The sequence below is a fragment of the Phaenicophaeus curvirostris genome, chromosome 14 (genome assembly GCF_032191515.1).
Source record: "Phaenicophaeus curvirostris isolate KB17595 chromosome 14, BPBGC_Pcur_1.0, whole genome shotgun sequence".
NCBI classification, from domain to species: Eukaryota; Metazoa; Chordata; class Aves; order Cuculiformes; family Cuculidae; genus Phaenicophaeus; species Phaenicophaeus curvirostris.
This window is the reverse complement of record NC_091405.1, coordinates 4,542,674-4,563,062: the sequence shown is the minus strand read 5'-3', so window position 1 is coordinate 4,563,062 and position 20,389 is coordinate 4,542,674. Positions and strand designations below refer to the sequence as shown.

At 38.4% G+C, this 20,389-nt stretch overlaps 1 protein-coding gene across 1 annotated transcript in view; it reads left to right on the top strand.

Annotated features, from left to right (window-relative positions):
- Nucleotides 1–207: 207 nt before the first annotated feature.
- Nucleotides 208–20,389, top strand: part of CDH11 (cadherin 11) — a 44,003-nt gene continuing 23,821 nt past the window's right edge. Inside the window, exon 1 of the mRNA XM_069868542.1 lies at nucleotides 208–338. The gene's annotated coding sequence lies outside the window, so the exon portion shown is untranslated. The remainder of the gene's footprint in view (nucleotides 339–20,389) is intronic.

Genomic DNA, 20,389 nt, shown 5'->3' with positions numbered 1-20,389 from the left:
CATCTTAGTTATGGGAACATTTTGGCAATAGTAAGGCTGTTAAGGTAAAAGCTATTTATTAATTTTATCCTTGGAATTACAAGTGTTATTTAATTGCTAGTCTACGAACTCTCTTTAGGCTACTGTGATAGGCTACGTTTCACTTCCTTTTCACTATGGTGCCAACATTGCATTGGATTTCAAAATGGACTTTTTCATTCTTTGCAGCCAGAGCTGAAGTACTGGATAAGTGGCAGCAGAAAACTTACCCCTGTGTTGTCATCGTAGTCGCATTAAGTGGCATTTCAAATGTGTGGAATATGCTACATCAACTGGCAACAAGTTTCCAGTGGGTGAAGGTAAGTAGTGCATCCAAATTTATGCATCTTCTCTGCATAGCTAGTCTCTTTTTCTGGTAGTATGTACAATATTTCTACAATATATGGAGCATTTCTGCAATGACTAATCCCTGGCTTGATATGTGCTGTCAGCCAGTTTTTCTCATGCTTCATAGAGTTTATCCATTGATCTTGATTTTCACTTAGGAGAGCTGATGCTGTAGGACACTGACTAACCTCCTATGTCTGTAAAGCAGTTTGATGAGGTGCATATTTTGGAGCACACTCATTTCATTTCTTGTTTAAAACATCAGAGATCTTCTTGAAAATTCACAGCAATGTAGCACTGAAGAAGTGTAAGGAATGATGTAATATTTAGACTTCCAGCTTGATTCTATCAGTCAAAAAGATTCATATTTGCCTATTCTAGGCCTGCAAGTAAGTGATTAATACCATATTTGGTTTATTTCTCCAAAAATTTGTGCAACACCGCTAAGCTTAATGTAAATGTTCAGACCTGGGTTAGAAAAACAGTGACTCTTAGGCTTCAAAGAATGCAGCTGTGGAAAGTGTGGAAATAGAGCACTGTGGAAAATCCTAGACCTAAAAGTAGTTCTATCTGCTGCTCTGATGCCTTTAATTTTTCATATCCTCTGTGTCTTTCAGTTGTGCTATTAATGAAACAAGTGATTCCACAGAGGTGAGAATTGTCCATCTAGAGGGGTACACAGAAACAAATTAAATGTAATAGATAATAAATACATAACTACTATCATTTTTACCGAATCAAAGGCATGAACCCATCTGAACTGTCTGGGATAAAGAATACAAAGCCATGACATTAAAGCTCTTTGTCTAGCTGACTCATTCACAGTTTTTACATTCAATGCACTCAAGTCCTGCTTGACAGATGCTTCATTTCTGTGGCAATGTCCTTGAATGATGATAATCTTATTTCTGGCAGCCAAATGGGCCGTATACTCAAACATCCTTGTGAGCAGCTATATGGGATATGTGTTTATAGTATCCACTGACTTGTTAAGGTAGACTGCAGCAATTGGTATCGGACTGAAACAGAGTGTATTTGACGATGATACAAACAGCATTTGATTTAATTTAGGTGGGGAAAATGTAAGATCCTTTGCTTCTTAGGAAGAGCTGTAACATGGTATGTGAGATTCTTACCCTGTCATTCACTAAACACAAGGGCCAAATTTTGTGAAAAGTGTTCAGTTCATGTTCAAATACAGCTTTTGGAGCCCTGCATTCAGCTCTGGAGCCCTCAGCACAGGAAGGACATTGATCTGTTAGAACAAGTACAGAGGAGGCCACGAAGATGATCTGAGGGCTGGAGCGCCTCCCAGGACAGGCTGAGAGAGATGGGGTTGTTCAGCTCGGAGAAGAGAAGGCTCCAAGACCTTAGAGCAGCCTTACCATACTTAAGGGGGGCTCCAGGAAAGCTGTGGAGGGGCTCTTGATCAGGGAGTGCAGGGACAGGACAAGGAGGGACAGTTTTAAGCTGAAAGAGGGGAGATTGAGATGAGATCTTAGGAAAAAATGTTTTGCTGTGAGGGTGGGGAAGCCCTGGCCCAGGTGTCCCAGAGCAGTGGTGGCTGCCCCATCCCTGGAGGGCTTCAAGGCCAGGCTGGATGGGGCTTGGAGCAACCTGATCCAGTGGGAAGTGTTCTTGCCCATGGCAGGGGGGTTGAAATGGGATGTTCTTTAAGATCCCTTCCAACCCAAACCATTCCATGATTCTACAAGTTAAAGAATATTTGGTTTGACTGCAGGCTCCCTCAGTAGGTGTCAAATTCATATATGGGTATCAGGAAGACACAGCAAAAATATCTTAAATTAGTTATGTGTTCAGTTGCTCTGAGTATCCCCTCGGCACACAGTTACGAGTTTTGTTACTGTTGTTTCAGTTCACATCTCCTGCCATACCTCACTTCATGGTTTAGTTCAGGCCTATTTCTCCTCTTCCCATTCTTGACTTCAGAGCTACGCTTCCAAGTAGATGTAATTTTTACAAATTAAAGGACTATGAGGAATAGCCTTCCAGGAAAACTTCAAGGCCCGTTGCTCTTACTTAGTATATGAGATAAGTGACTTTTTTACATTTCAGAGTTCAAGCAAATCATTTCTGAAGGAAAGCTTCCTGCAGAGTGACTGTGGGATGTTCCTTCTTGGTTGGAGTGTGAAGTGCCTCCGTGCAGAAAGGGAGGAACAAGCACTGCTTTTGTTGATTATCATGTAAGGCTGTTCATCCATATGCTTCTTTCTTTCTTTCTCTTCTTTTGAAGGATCTTTCATTCTTAAATTGTTTCCAGCTGTGCCTGTTCAGGAATGCAAATTTCCCATTACGGTATCTAGATAATCAAACAGTTGAGGAGGTAAATATTCATGTTTAACTATTGCTAATGAAGCAAAGAACAACAGGGCAGACAGAAAGGCACTACTGGGCTCCTTTGGAGCTATAACATAGGCTTGGCTACTCTGGCATGCAGGAAGGTGTCCAGGAGCTTCATTAAGTGGGAATATCCTGACTATGGATTTCCTTCCTGTACTGCTTTGATCTTCTGTAGAGAAGTTCTAGAGAGAATGAGAGTAGGCACAACAGAAATTTCTTCTCAATTATACTACTCTGAAAAGCATTATATATTAATAAAGGATCCCTGCGACCTCAGGAAAGGGTACTGCTGTATTTAAAAATCCCTCTCATACAGGATGAGAAACAGGTTCACTTACTAGCTAAATGCATCAGGGTTGTATAATGTATACTCTGCCTCTTTCATGTGTTATGTCCTTTTTATTATTTGTTTTTAATTCTCATATAGCAAGCCTAGACTATAATGGGAAAAACATGGTATTCCTGGTGTACAAAGTAGATCATGGAATGCAATTGCTGTGTAGTTTTGTTTCTGTGAAATGCCACGTGTAAAGAAGATTAAGTTTTGGTTCCTTAGAAACACCCTTTCTTATTACAGTGCTAGCACATTTTGTGAGATCTACGAATCTGATCAGAAAATGTTACATCTTCAGTTGCCTACTTTAATCTGTATCATGTCTCACTTCACTTCTATACAAGTAGCCATTTCTTTAGGTTTTAAGACCAGAATTTTTGAATTCTCAACTTCATCTCATAGAATTGTATTACAGAACAAACACTTTCAGTATTAGATTATTGCATATGGGTTTGGATGGATATTAGTAGTCTAAATGAAATAGATTCTTATAAGAAGGCAAAGGCTTTGATTTTATTAGCATGATGCTCCAAAATCTCATGCATCAAATACTTAGGTTCTTTTTAAAATAAGGCCTGAGAGTGAAATGTTAAGAGCAAGGTTCTTGAGTCAGTCTTATTTCACATAGTCTGTGTAATGAGATGGAGTCCAGATTTGTTTATTCTGCTTTGTTGGTGCTCTTCAAGACTTGCTTGACCTAAAAATACCTTTGGAAATGCTGTTAGAATAATTATAAGACATAGATCCTGGTCAAACAATACCAAAGAGGAATTATTATTTTGCTATAAAATACAAACTTCTAAAAGATACCAAGTGGGAAAATAAGTTCACACAGCCCTAAGGGGTGAATTTTGGGGTTGTCATATGCAGAGACAAGAGCTGGACTCAATGATCCTTGTGAGTTCCTTCCAACTCAAGACATTCCATGATTCTATCTCTTATAGTCTCAATACCTCATAATATAGACATTTTAGTTTTTCCTGTCTGCTTTTTAATTGAAAGATATTTCCATTAAATGCCATTGCCTTGAAAGAATCTTGACTTTTTTGAAATATGTAGTTTGTGATTGGAAACAACTAACTTCTACCTGAAGTCAAATCGGGGTCTCCGTGACAAAAAATTTTTTCAGCTCTAATGCTGAAACAACCGAGTCCTCAAATCTCTGTCTTTTGCCAGCCTTCTGGGAACCCCCAGCCCTCTTTGGGTTGCAGTGTGGGCTGGGCTAGGTCACGGGGTGAGATTTGCCTAAGCAAAGGAGAGACTGCACTGCTCTGGGTGGCCATGAGAGGAGAAAAAGGGATGAAAAGATTGATATATCAGCTAAGAAAAAGCCCCAGAAATACATTCACTTGTGACTCAAAACAACTTCATATATTTGGGGTTTAGTTGTGAAATACGTGTTCTGTTAAAATTAGTTTCTGACAGAATTTCCATAGTCTTTGTAGAGGACATAAAAATCTTTCAGAAACAATTTTGGAAGGAATGTATTGAGAAAATCAATGTCAGCTTTAACTAGAACTGTTCTAGTTGGGGTTTAATAATGATAAAAATAATAATAAATAGCCCTTACCAAAACATGCACCATTGCACTTCCAAGAACCAACACACACATCCAGGGCTAGAAAAAATAAACATAAAAAAACCCTAAATTACTTGTCTTGCACATATATATAAAAAGATGACTACCATTCAAAGCTTCCTATGCAACAAAATTTGTCTTGAATTCTACTCAGAAGCTAGTTTGCTCTCTCAAACATGGGTGTATTCTGTATGCTATAAAATAAACCAAAATTTAGTGTATTTAATTCTTTTGATGTATTTAATGAAACTGATTGCTGTGTTGTTAGTCACAGTTGAAGAAAAACAGCTTTGAAATGGCTTCAGTATCTTTTGGCAATACTTGCTAATATAACCATACAAACATATGCAATTTATGCGGCCTTACTGATCTGTATAAACACTAATAAAGTCACACAAGTTGTGATTGGTAAAATCTAATGTAATGCAAAGGATTTTCCCACTTTATTCCTGACAACCTGCATTTGCAACCACTCTGTTACTTTATTTTAAAATGGCTTTTCAATTACATTCTAGTGCTGGAGGGGAAAGCCTTCTGACAAAGGCATGACATAAACCATTTATATTGCAGCTCCATCATAGTTCCCATAGCTAAACTAGACTGGACAGTTCATTAAAAAGAAAAATTAATAGTACAAGGTTGCAGGGAAACAATAACAGATTATGACTGGCCTGTGGCAGCCCACTGAATTCATGTAGTGGAATAAAAATGATTCCCCTGTCTCATAAATGAAGGTTTGTTCCAAGGTTTTAGGCAAAGTCTATACCTCTATTCCTTTGCAGGAAAAAGCTATACAGGTTCTTGTCTATAAAAGCAATACTTTGTAATTCCTGCAGAAGATTAATATGTACTCTTTGGGGATGGAAAGCACATATTTCATTATACTTTGAATGCATATTAACAAACATAATAAGACAGATAATAGAACAGAACATGCTGAACAGCCACATCAAAGGAAAAGCTCACATTCTTGGCAATGGGCAGAGTCATGGAGGGGCAAAGCGAGGGCAGAATCAGGGCTCAAGCTCATCTTTTCTGATCTAAAGTAGGAACTGCTCTATACCAGTCTAAGATTGCTATACTTCAGTGCGGCAAAGCCAAAGGATTTGAGTCAATGGTCCATTGCCACTGCCTGTGTAATGTCATATGAGATTCATCTCTTGCTTAAGGTTGTTCTCACAGGTATAACCATGTCCTAATAGTCTCTTCCTGAAGGAACTGCATATTTTCTTAATTTCCTCAGTTTCATGGTTCAGATTTTCTATATGGTACATGTTGCAAATACGCAGACCTATGCTTAATGTTGAAATCTGAATTTTATTATAGAAGTGCTATGAATTCCTGTCTCAGAAGATATTTCAAACAATATGGGCTCTGGGGTGCATTAACCATTTCTTTTGGCCAGTAGCCAAAAGCTGTTAATGAATTCAACGGGACAGCAGGAGAGGCCAGAAAGAGGGAAGTCTGAGCCAATATAATGTTTGGAATCAAATACAGACAAACCCTCCAGGGTATTCTTTGGTTCTTTTCATAAACAGTCTTTTTTTAGAAATAACAGCCTGAAATACTGAAAAGTTATTGTTCTGGGCTGTGATCCCATTGTACTTTTACAGGTTTATACCTAAATCTACAAGAGAATTTGGGTACTTGGCCTCCCAGTCTTCCTTTTCCTCACCCTCAAAAAATGCCCAGAAAAACAGACCTCAAAATTCTGGTCACTCGGACAGGTTGCCTGACTCTCTTGGCTTAGTTTCTTGCTATAAGCTATATTTTGTGAACTGAGGCTCAACAGAAGCAAAAATAACCAACCGACCAAGAAAGTTGACCTCCTGAGCTGTTATCATACTTTCAGTGCGGGCAACATGTATGAGTTGCAGCATATTGGAAAGAAGAATATTTCTCATAATTGTTAAAGGGAATGTGTTTGTACAAACATTTAGCACTCGCTAATGAGCTGTTCATTTAATGAGTGGGTACTAACGGCAAACTTTACTGTTTACATATCTATAGGTAGGACTTAGGTCTTCTCTCCCTCTCTGCCCTGCATAAAGCACAGGCAGAACAGCCCCTCACAGGGAACAGTCTGTGAATCACAGTGACTCACTCCAAGGAAAGCTCAACAAAGACAGTGTTGTGCTGTTTTGCAGTAAAGCTAGTGACCCAGTGGTTATTGCTACTCTGCTGCTTGCAGGATAAACAGAGCAATACAATAGTTGTGTATTCAAGGATCCTCGCATCAAACGGAATGAATTTTTTCTTTGTAGATCTGTACTGGTTTGATTTGCTTATAAAGTGCTTTCATTTAGCAAATATTGAAGATCAATTAAATGTCTAAGTGGGAAAACTTCCCAGCAAAGAATAGAATCAGGGAATTGTGGAATGGTTTGGTTTGGAATGGACTTTAAAACCCAGCCAGCTCCCAACCCCCTGCCGTGGGCGGGGACACCTCCCACTGGATCAGGGGCTCCAAGCCCCATCCAACCTGGCCTTGAACACCTCCAGGGATGGGGCAGCCACCATGGCTCTGGGCAACCTGGGCTAGGGCCTCACCACCCTAATAGGAAACCATTTCTTCCTAAGATCTCATCTCAATCACCCCTCTTTCAGTTTAAAATCGTTCCCCCTTGTCCTGTCCCTGCACTCCCTGGGCAAGAGTTCCTGACTTCTTTCGTAACTGTTCAAAACCAACTGTCCTAGGTGGAGACAGGTCCAGTTGGCCCAGACATCATCAAGGTTACTTCTGCTCCCCACATGCTGTTACCTCCTTTCAGCACGGGAACTGTTTCCTTTAGCATGAGAAGAAATTGCCTTTTGCTCGACTGAACTACTGTGCCTGTGAGCAGTTACTGTTGTTTTGCATCCAGATTTCAGTCTGGGTAGCCTCAAGTCCATCAGTTTATTATGCTGCAGCTTGTGGAGCTCATTCAGGCCAAAGGAACAAAACTTACATGTAAAGCCAATAATGAACTGTCAGCCTAAAATCTTAACAGTGTAGCCAAAGAATTATTAATTCACCCATGTTGAGCTCATACACGAGTTATGTGCAGTTTAAAAGTGATACACACAGACTTTCTAGAATCTACCCTTTTTCTCATGTCACACTTGTCAGGCAGGTGTCTTCAGGCAGGGATGGGGCTGGAAAGCCAAATGTCCCAGAGCAATACTTCTTCCTCCTCACTCTAGACTCCACCTATATTAATTTTTATGTTTGCTAACATGCTCCACCTCTACACTTTGCACTTTATTCATTGGCCCACGGTTCCACATTACATCCAATTTTACTGTGAATGGTGTGTTTTATGTGTAGATATGTTATCTTTAAAACTGGTTTTGTGCTGCTTCCAAGGTTACCTTTGCTCAGTGGCCAGTAGCTGACCCTGGTGAGCAGTTTACAGCTCTGGGGCCTCCACTATTGTCTTGTATCTGGACTTCCGAATCTCCTCAGAGCATCCCATGCCTGTCTCTATGCTTCATTTTATTCGAGGGTCATAGATAGTTCATTCCATACAGAATAGCAAATTGTTATTGTAGTCTACTCATTACAAATACATACACAATCCAACAGTATTACAACACACACTGCTCCAAAACTAAGCAAAAAGCCAAATCAAATTAGGCAACAGTCACCTGGTCCTTGGATAAGCTGGTATGGTCAAATAAGTTAACCAAAACCAAACCACAAAGCAATCCTGATGAAACCTAGCAAGTCCTACTGGGTCCTGAGACCAGTGCTTCACATGCAGCCTTTGGCATGTTGTAAGCAATGGTAACGCTGTTTCCCTTGCTTACAAAACTCTGACATTTTAACAAGTTGATGTTACACATGGAAAATTGGTTTTGCACTATTTAATTAAGCCAAATTATTAAATAGGTATTTAGTAAGCATCCATATTAGAAATCTTATTCTTATACAATCATTCTTGTCACACATTATAATTGGTTTTAGTTATAGCTGTGTTTACAAACAGCATAGCATAATGTAAGTGCCTGTGTATGGCCTTCATACTGAGTTCTTCCTGCTTATAGTTGATGTTCGTTATTGTTTGGATTTGATTCTAAGCTCACTTGCTGAAGCTTAAGCCAGAAGGGGTCCACAAAATTTGCACAAAGAGTTTTAATAAATAAAGAACTATGTTAAGTTTTTTTAAGACAATGTTTACCCTGACAGCCATTACATTTGAACTAGAAATATGTCTGTCTGTTCAGAAAGATGTTCCCAGTTCTTGGATGAATCCCCAGATCCACTTTCTCCAGCTGGTGCCTGTCTGGTGCTTTATTCTCTCAGACCACTGGTTTTTCAGGAAGCTGTTTTTGCTTGTAGGAGAAGTACACAAGGTACCAAATCATTCCTTTTCCTTTTGCTCACTCTGGTTTTGGGTTGAAAACACTATCTTGGTCTTTGAAGTGGCAGGAAAATATAGTCAGCATCATAGAAGAGCACTATATTGCTCCTTGGACGTGTTATTGTAAAGAAATTCAAATACTAATCTGTATGTCTTATGCAACTTTGTTATTTACCAAAGAGATTTAAAGAAAAAAGGAAGATGGGTGTGTTCAGCATTATACACAAAGAAAAACATGCCCAATGAAGTTTTGCATAGGCTTTTAGATTAAAAGCACCAGATTCTTTGTGATGCAAAGAAAACCAGCAAGCATCAATATTACATTTAAATTCTGCGGAGTTTGAAATACCACACTGCACCAGAGAACAGAGCAGAGAGTTAAAGAAGCTTCTGATGATGATTAAATTGATGGATGCTGCAGGTTGCATGGCAGGTATATGGCATCTACAACTAATAGGGGAATCTTCAGTAAAGCTAAAAAAACTGCATTGGAGAAAATACATGAACAGAACTTGTGAGGCACTCCACACACTGCAACTAACAATTTTAGCCTGACGTGTAAGCAAGAGGAAGAGGACAGGTGAAACATAAAGTTACATATTTGATAATTACTTGAAACTGTGAAAGCCTGGTTTCTCTCTATCAATGATGATAAAATTCACTGATATGAGACGTATATGATCTGATGAACTGCCATACACCGAACCTGCTTAACAGAACTTTAGTAACCTGGTCTCCAAGCCTCATGCTCTTGCAAATATGATGTTTTTATGCTTGCATGGAGAATGCCATTTTATATAATACTCTTGCTTATTAGTCTTGACCTTTAAGTCACCTTCATTTTGTCCACCGCCTGCTTGCTTTTAACATGGTAATTTGGCCTTCTAATTCAAGCTATCTCTCTTGGGCTTAACACATATGATCTTTAAAAGCTTTCTGTTGACACCACTTCCATTTTCTTTCTCTGTGCACTCCCAGGACTGTCAGCAGTCATTTCGGTTTGTTTCTTACTTCAGCTGTCAAATCGAGATTTCCTTTACAAAAACTGAAAAGGTCCAAGTTTTCTAGGTATTTTGTCCTTCTTCAAATAAATATAACAAGTACCAATGTATTTAGAAAGATTACATTTGGTGACACTCTCCCATCTCTTTTCATCCTAAGAGTTCCTTTTCCAGAAAAAAAAAATTAATTACTGCAAGAGCAATTTATTTAATTACCATTATGGGAGACTTCAAAGGAAATTGGTTGGATTGAAATAGTGATATCACCTCGGTAACTTTTTGAAAATAGCATTTTGGTAGAAAATATGCTGAATGTAAGAGTATATTTAATGAGAAAAAAATTGCCTAATCCAGTTCTTTCAACTGAAGCTTTCGTTCTTTATATATATGTGTGTGTGTGCGCACACAAACATATGTTAATTATTTTTATCATTGTTATTGGCCTCTATTTTTCTTCTATGATTAGAAATTCTTTCCTACGTACTTGCCTCATATTAAGGTCATTCCATCCAAAAATTATAGTATTTTCAATCCAGCAGTTCTACCAAGTGTTAGATTGTTTTCCTCTTTCTTTTTCACAGTCTCATTTTGAGTAACACTTCACTGGTCTTCATTAGGGAGAAAACTGCTATTGATTTTGAAGCTAAAGCTTTTGCTGACTGGACACACGTTCATTCACACTCGAATACTTTGATACTGTCCTGTTTGTTAAAAAAGACATTGGTGATCTAAGATGCACAAGTCCTGTTTATTGCACTTTTAAGGTCAAGACTTGCCCTTGACATCAGAGAAATGATGGCAAAGAGTTAAGAATTTGTATCTCCAAAACATATAATGCACTTCTAGAACGTAACTAATATATTTAAATTATAGTTGATTCATCGTTTCATCTATAAATAACACTAGTCTAATTAAACAAATGCCCATTTTTGCCAATTTCCAATGACCAGCTCTCTGTGGAACATCAGGTTCTGAAATTAGGGCTTTTATCCAAGAACAGCTATAGGTTCAAAGCATATTAATTTTATCTATTCTGCATGATATCACAGTGCCAAACATTCTAACTGTAGCAAGTTACTGCCTTAAAACTATTGCTGTTAATGGCTTCCATCAGAAGAACAGAAATGAAGTGTTTTGTTGCAATTGTCTGTAATTATAGGTCAGAAATAGTGCCAATCTATAACCTAGGGGATGTGTTAATGTTTCATATGATCAGTTAGAAATATGTAATGAACAGGTTTAACTCATAATGAATTATGCTCATGCAAAATATACTGAATCTTTTGCCCTTTTTTGCAAGAGTAACATTTGAATGGAAAAAAAAATTAATTACAAGCTGATGAGCCTGTCTTTTGTGCTGTTTGTATGCTTAGCTTCTAATTGCATCACCTTCACACCTCTTGTTGCATTTTGGGTTTGTATAATATTATTGGGAATTATATTAGTCCTTATAGCTTTGGAACACTGAAAATACAGGTAGTTCCTCTGATTTGTGCTCAGAGGATGTTGGGCTGCACAGGAAGCGAAAAGGAAGGTCATGTCTAATGAAGATGGTGGGGTTTTTGTGTGTTTATGTTGTTTTTTTAAGGTAAACAGAATATTCTATGGTGACTACTTACAATAAGACATCTCAGGGGATACTCATGCAAATGTTGTTTAAATTATAATCTTACGATTTAAGGGATTGTAAATAATAATTTAAATTTACTGGTTTGGTCCTTTCAGCTGTACCTTCCCCACTAGGTACTCAAAGAGTGATATTATCCTTTATTAGAGCTATTGATGCTATATAAAGAATGTATTTCAATATTCTGATGTTGTTATCTCGTGCTATCGAGCCTATAGAGGTTGCTTCACAGACAATCTCCGCCTATGAAAAAATTAATTATTGATTCAGTTGTTCGTTCAAAAAATCTCAAAGTGGCTTTTATGCCCTGTATGGAAAATGCTTGCACTGAACTGGAACAGTTAAGCAAACTATCAAGAAGAACCTTGAATGTGCATGGCTGAAGGATCTGGACTCTTCCTTCTGCAGCTCCAAGAAAGCTGAGAAAAAGAGAAGGCTCTTTGATTAGAAATTTAGCTCTCACCTTTCCTCCTCTAGCAAACGTATTTGAAAAAGAGACTCTTAGTAAGTCACTAGCCTGTCAAGTTGTATAAAGATAAGCATTACAGAGAATTTAATTATGTGAACCTCTCTAAATGAGAATCACAGTGGTTGCTTAAACAAAGTGCTCTCAGGGGTGGTTTGCACACAATTCCAAAGTGGCCAACTTCTATCAGAAACTTTCCAACTTGAGGGTGACCAAATTGAAGGGGACCAGGAGATCCAGTAGTCTAGTAGAATTCTATTCAACGTGGAAGAAATGTTTTGTAGAGGAACACATTAGTCATATAAAGGCTATACAAGATGCTATAATAATTTGGCATTTCAGGAGCACTGCTGAAGCTGCCTCTAGAAACGATGCTGTAATTACAATACCATGGATTCAGTTTAGATTTCTGATCTCATGGAAGCTGTCAGCCCTTCAGCAAGATTATAGATCAGAACAGAAATGGATTGCTTGTTGGAATTCCCTCTGGTTTGATTTGGTAGCTGAGTAGGCCTGCCTGCAGTCATTAGTTTTTGATGGGTTTTCAGTTATCCCTCTTTAATCTTTATGCCTCATTTTTGGCATAAACCCGAAAGACCGTCAGTCACAGCACAGGTGTTACTTAGCCACTCGTAAGAACAAATTGGCAGAGGAAAAAGCTCCAGTATTAGTAGTTGGAAGTAAGTTGACATTATTTGTTGTTTGTAACCTCCTCAGAACCCCCCATTTATAGCCACTGACGCAGTAGCAAACTGTATTGAAGCTAGCGTGGAAATGGACTGTGGCTACCTTGGCCTTTGAGTATAGAGGAAATTATGAGAATTCCAGGTTGTCTGAGATGCACAAGAACACAATTACTATTTAAAATAAACTCTACCAAGAGCTTAGTCATTACTTCAAATGACTCTATCAATCACCCAGTTCTTTAATAAGACTACCTTTCCTATGCTAGTTGTTTTCCTGTAGAGTTTATGCTTAAAAACAGACAGCCTCTGTCACATTTATCTTAAGTGGATCTCCCCAGGGCAGCAAGTAAATGTAAAACTCTGTTTACAGCCATTTTTCATTTCCCAAGCCTTTTAATATCACTCTCTCAGGCTTATTTTGATGTCATTCACTTCATAATGTACTAAGTTGCCTTCCTACTTTCTCCTGCTTTGTATGAGGTACACCAAATGGTAATTTCACCCTTCTTGAATTGAGTACAAATTAAATCAAAGCCTGGTGAAAATACTTCCCTTCCATAATGAGTTCAGTGGTGGATACTGAAGGATATATCACATCACGTTATTTGGGAGGTTATTTTTCTTCCTCTTCCCTGCAAAATTACTTCTATTTTCAAAGGGCCATCATTTTATGGTTTTGTCTATGGTTTCCTAATACTGAGTCTCAAAGCTGCTACAGGAAAAATATGGCTACATTTCAAAAACTATTCTTTAGAGCAGCTGGGGATTAGTGGCTTTAAACATCTCAGTAATCCAATACAGTGCTACAAAACATAATTTAAAAATGCAAAGGATTAAGGTTTCCTTTCATAGGATTCTACAGAACTCAGAATAGGATTCTACAAAACTTACTTAGCATTTTTAAGGTAACTTCTATTGCTAAAGATGAAAATCGCCAGTTCTGTAAAGATTTTATTTATGAATTTAGCACATACAAATCTTGTTGTGACCTAGAATTCCTCTGCAATAGGATATCTCTAGAATCTTGGCTGTTGGCACAACATATGTGAAATGACGTGTACTTGTCTCTGCAGAAATGCAACATCAGATTATAATCTTTTACAGTTGCGTAGTGCTCCCATGCTACACTGCAGAATATGAATTGGAGGGGTGTGAGGTTCCCGTTATTCAGTGGAATAACTATGAGAATTTTATCCCAACTATCTTTAAATATGAAAAATTTCCTTTTCTGAACTAAATACTTTTGTCTCATAAGATTAATTATGTTCTGTGAACGACACAAAAGACCTTATATCAATTTTCATTCAGATGAGGGTTATTTGCTATTCATTCCAGAGAGACCTGAAATACTCATATGCTTCAACAAAGAGAGAGGTTCAGTGTTTTGGAAGGGCTCACAGGGAGTTAGTTTCTAGCTGTCTGTTTTAGAATTGCACACTGGGAAAAAAGAGATTTTCCAGTTATTTATTCAGTATGAAAACATTTTCCTGTATCACAGATCAGAGCTCTTGTAATTTAAACAAAATGGTTTACATTAGGTTGCTTCATATTGGCCTTTAATGCTTGATTCCCAGTAGATACATATATATCATATTAGTCATATTCATAAAGTCAGTTTGTTGGGTATGGAGTCCTTCAGTTTTTAATTTTCCTGTTTTGTATGTGATGAGTAAAGGCCGTGGTCCTGACAATTAGAGAGGGAATGCTGCTGGTGTATGAATAGAGCAATATGCCCTAACGCTGCCCTGGGTGAAGGGGTTTGTTTGAGGAAGCAAAAACCCATCTCCTAATGGGATGATTTCCTGACTGGAAAGAGATGCATGAAACCCTTAATTGCAGGGCTGCAGCAGAAAGTTAAAAAGGTTGATATTGTCTCATCCTCCAGTTCAGCTCATTCCTTTTAAAACAGCCCCTGCAAATGGTGATATGCCAGTGTTGCACCTTTGTCAATTCTGCATATCATATAAGTAGCTCTATCAAGGAAAAATCAGGCTCAGTGGAAAAATTCAGTAATCCTAATTCTAGTCTTGTCCAGATTTGGGGTACCTAGAATGTCACAAAAAGTCTGGCATTTTTCAGGACTAAAGGATTTATTTTAAAAACTGGTTTTGCTATGTGTGTCACACAAGCAAGCTATGTTGTATAGCACATCTTAGTAGGTTACATACCATTATTATGGTATGTGAAACTTACTGGTTAGGGCTGAAGAGCTTTCTGCAGCAAGAACTACTATCTTTCAAAAGCATTTTCATGTTAATTCATATAAATTTCTTGAAAATACTTAGGCATCAGGTATTTGAAGGCAGCAGTCTACAAAAGGATGAAAATACATGCCAGACTGAACTGCATTCACACTGCTCTGCATACATTCACCAGTGCACTTGAGTAATGAATTGGTTGTGCACAGAACTATTCTACATCTCTCAATTCGTGTATTTTATTAAGAACTCCCAAAGCAGTTAAATTCATGATATGCCCTAAGGATTAACCAGTATGAGCTCAGTGGGACTCAACTGATTGTTTGATCTGGAAGTCTTTTTCCTACCTTCATTCCATGTGAACGGCTCATTTTTCATCATCCCGATTACAGTGTGCAAGGAAGAAAGACTCTTAGCCAACCATTTAAGCTAAACCATGGAGTATGAGCTCTGAGGTGGCTCAGAACAGCAGAAAAATGCCCAGGTTCTTGTTAGCTTTGCTGTGCCTGATTAGACGGAGGAGAGGCCCTTGCAAAGCTGGGTGCGTTGCCTGGCCACAGCAGGTTCCTCCCTGCCTCCATCCCTATGCCTCAAACTCAGAACTTCTTAACTCCAGAACTGGTATGATACAGTATTTGTTCTGTCATTAAAAACCTATTCATTTCCTTGTCTGATGATAAAATTATTGTAAAATAAATCATTCATCTTTTCAGCTAGTTCTAATTACAGCTAAACTCTCATTTGGACCGGGAGTTTGCTATATTTACATGGTACTTTTGCAAAACATTTCAGAATATAATCATCCATTATTATATTGCTACACTGTGCTCTTGACTTCTTTCTGCCAACTGTGTTCCTGAAAACAGTTGCTAGTTTAATGTGTCATCCAGAAGTTATGGCCTAGACAAATCAGAAAAGTTGTTTAGTCTATTATAATTTGGCAAATGGTCATTTAATAGCACACAGGAAGTCAGCATGAATGTTTCGGATTATTTTTTCTATAAATATAATGAAAGAAATCTAAAATTGGCTAGACTTCACTTCCGTGACTGGTCTTGTCATTAAAATTATCTTTGCTAGCTCTTTATTTTTGTCTATTGGTCATCTATAAATAGTCAGTCAAATTTGTGCCTGAAGTTTTGTTGAGCAGATTGACTTTTCAGATTAATCTTTTGGAGTAGGGATAATCCACGCCACCACCTCTCCACTGTGCTGAGCTGTGTGTTGAGCCTCTACACTTTGTGGTCTCTCAGTGTGAGGGCGCGCAAAGAGAGTGGTGTTGAAGTGTTGTGGAGCAGTAAAGACCCTGGTTCTACTCTATGCCTGCAGACATGGCTATATAATTTTTCAGGTTTATAAATAGAAATCTTGTTAATTAGTCAAGTAGCATATTTCCATTAGTAATATTTTTGGGCCCCTCAGTACAAGAAGGACATCAAGCAGGTGGGGTGTGTCCAGAGAAGAGGAACAGAGCTGGGGAAGGGGCTGGAGCACAGGCGTTATGAAGAGTGGCTGGGGGAATTGGGGCTATTTAGCCTGGAAAAGAGGAGGCTGACAGGAGACCTTATCACTCTCCGCAGCTTCCTGAAAGGAGGTTATAGCGAGGTGAGTATTGGTCACTTCTCCTAAATAACAAGTGATAGAATGAGAAGAAATGGCTTCAAGTTGTGCCAGGGGAGGTTTAGATTGGATAGTATGAAAAACCTCTTTACTGAAAGAGTGGTGAAGCATTGCAACAGATTGCCCAGGTGCATTCTCCGTCCCTGGAGATGTTCAAAAAGTGTGTAGATGTGGCACTTCGTGACATAGTTTAGCGTGCACGGTGGGGTTGGGTTGACGTTTGGACTGGATGAGCTTAGAGGTCTTTGCCAACCTTAATGATTCTGTGATTCTATGATTGACAGATTTTATTTACTAATGGTAGAACAGATTTTGCTTATGTTAAAATTGAAACTTATTAGCTTAGCATTTCCAGAACTAAGTAGTAGCTACAAGTACAAAACACAGACTCATTATCTATGCAGCTAGAGTGGCCTGACGGCATATTCTCACAGTTATTTAGTGAGTTCACCTATTTCCATGCAAACATTTTGTGTATACACCTCACTGTCTATGTTGTTTTTCAGAATGTGGACTACATATTTTTTTAACATTTGTCATTTTTTTAACATTTTTTTAACATTTGTCAACTTACATGGGCAGCATCTGGGAATCTCATTGCATTTGTGTGCCCCTCTGATGTGATTTGATCTTGCGTGGTGGCTGGTTAGCTCTTTTTTCTCCCTCTATCTCTGATAGAGCTATTCAGTACCAAAACTGCCAGCATTTGTTTATACACAGTGAAAACATGCTGACAGAACTCTTCCTGTTCATCTTGGCTCAAACGTGGCATCTGCTGTGTTTATGGATGTGGGCTGGAGCATCTCCCATAGGAGGACAGGCTGAGAGAGTTGGGGTTCTTCAGCCTGGAGAAGAGAAGGCTCTGAGGAGATATTATAGAGACCTTCCAGTATCTGAAGGACCTACAGGAAAGCTGGGGAGGGACTGTTCACAAAGGCTTGTAGGGACAGGACGAGGAGGCAATGGGTATAAACTGTAGAGGGGAAGATATAGACTAGACATAAGGAGGAATTTCTTCACAATGAGGGCGGTGAGGCCCTGGCCCAGGTTGCCCAGGGAATTTGTGGCTGCCCCATCCCTGGAGGTGTTCAAGGCCAGGTTGGATGGGGCTTGGAGAAAACTGATCCAGTGGGAGGTGTCCTTGCCCATGGCAGGGGGTTTGGAAGTAGATGATCTTTAAGGTCTCTTCCAACCCAAACTGTTCTCTGATTCTATGAAAAATATTTTTTTTACAAATTTCTCAGGAAAACTTAGGATTTCAAAATCATATGTTGTACAACTCTAAACAACAATGGAAAAAATCAAGATGCTGCAGTTCAGTCAACTGCCCATTGAGATTTGCTTTACTGTAGCTCAAGAGTATAGTCTATGTGCAGAAATAACAATAACGTTTAGGATATCACCAAGATTGTGATTCTTTTAAAAAGGAAAGACTAGAAGCATTCACAGCAAGTGATTCTGACAGTTCACTGTCTACGTAGCGCTTTGTGGTGTCTGAATTAGTGCTGCACACAGGGAATTTGGGGACGCTTATCAGAGCAGCACCCAGTCAGCTGCAGCAGTTGCCATCCTCAGATCTGTATTCCATGCTTACAGGTTTATGAGGTGTTGTTCCAAAAGAGAAAAGGAATTGCTTTATAAACTTTTTAGCTGTTTTTCCGTATTTTCTGCTTGAAGAAGTAGGAAAATATAGGCTTACAGAAGAAAAAAACCCAAAAACCCGGACTTTTTTCTTGTTAATAATGCTGCTTTGTTATTTAATGAAGTTTATTTTAGCTCTAAATTAAGAATATCTGGTGTGCTTTGCTTTTTAGGAAGAAAGTGGTTTGTAAAAAGCCAAACTGTAGCTGTTTGGAATTTAAGTGATTTCACAGGCGTCAGTGGAGCCCTGTTGATTCATTCTATTAGCTTTTCTGAAGCTGAAAGGAGTCAGAGTCCTTGCTGCTGTGGCGGCCACAATGTAAGTAAGCAAGGTATCAGCTTCAGCAAGGAGAAGGTGAGAGGGGCATGGGGACACCAGGGAGCCCTTACTGCCAGCAGCTCTAGCTTTAATTGCAACCTCCCTAGCAGTAGGTCAGTTACCAAAGAGCCAACTTCATTACTAGCATGGAGTCCTTTAGCGTTATAACTCAAAACAGAAGTAATTACCATAAAGTGTTAAGGGTTATTTTTTTAGACCTGGTAGTGGATGAGAAGTAATTGTTTTCTTTACCTTGAAGACATGTAAACTTATTGCTTCCTCTCTGTACATGTATATGCAGAGCATAAAACAAGAGATAGCAAAAATTTTTTTGCTTTAAATTCTTATTAGTAAATTCAGCTTGGATGTGTGATTAATGTTTTTTTCCCAGCACTTCACACTTGAATAGCTGATAATAAGCAGCGTATGTATCAGCTTGGTTCTTCCACTATTGTTAAGCGTCTTTATAAAGTGTTTACTGATTTACATAACCGTATTGAGAAGTCTGGGAATAATGGTTATATTTGCTTACTTATTTCCATTTTTGAGATCATTGTATGGTGTTAATGAAGAATAATTATTAGTGAGTTTAATTTTCAAATGCATCCAAAATCTTTTAATGTAAGCAGTTTACTTTCCCTTTTTTCCCTGGTGGGTTTAAACATGCACAGCTGTCTAGGCGGACCTTTCATTTCTGTTTGGAGCATGTAGGCCCCATTTAGCAGTCCAAGAGCCCAAGCATCTTTAACTGCTGCACACGAGTGACATGCTATAGATTCCTATAGCAACTGTGCTTGTTCTGCGTAATTAGCTATACTGGGCATGGCATTGAAGACCATTCAGCTAAAAGGCCACTAGAAAGCAAGCTACATCTGAAACAGCAGTGTCGTTGGGACTGAATGCAATTATGAAGCAGACTGAATTTATCCTAATCTACAGAATTTGGTTACATCGGTAACTTTCTGCGGACCAAGCAGCCACGAACAGCTCAGAGCCTGCTTGTTGTGGGGTTCAATGTCCACCTGCCACAAGGAGGTAAATCCGGACAGGACAGAAAAACTTATTATACATCAATGGATGTAATTAGAAAACTAAATGGCTTGTGTTTAAAAAGGCTGTGATTTAATAAAGTTAAATGGTAGGGAAGTTTGGTAAGTAAATACTGTATACTAGGGGCTTTGATTTTATTTTTTCTGTGGAAAACTAAGCAGTGGAAATTGTCCTTTCCTTCTAGAATTAGCTATTGCCATAGAAAGCTGCTGTAATAACTACTGTTTAAAGGTTTTCTATATTTAAGCCGCTTCCAAAATAGGTTAAACATCAGTTTTCTAGTCCATTAAGCCCTACCTTATTTCTACTCAGCAAAATGGGGATATGAAAATTCTAAAACCGCAGACCTAAAGCTCCATATTTCACAGAAACATATCATGTCAGGATAAAAACATTTTTCTGACCGAAATAGTAGAGATTGTTTTCTTTTACATATCTTCCATGCTATTATGAGTCACCTGCAATCTGACATCATATAACAACAGTAAAAAATGACATGGATATAACAAATATTGTACTTAATAAATATGCTTAGAAAAGCTAGATTATATTGTCATCTACATATGTGAGTTTCATTTAATTAATTATGCTGGAGATGTTTCGGTGTTCCAATTGATGTGATTTCAGTTCTTATTAGAATAAGCAAAAAATAGCTCTTTTTTTAGGAAATAAAAATAAACAGCATTCCTTATTTGCTTATTTATAAACATCTATCTGTCAGTGTTGGATGTGTATTGTTATGTAACCGGGCAAAGGGATGGGAGAACGCGACTGCTGAAGATTTGAGAAAAACATGCC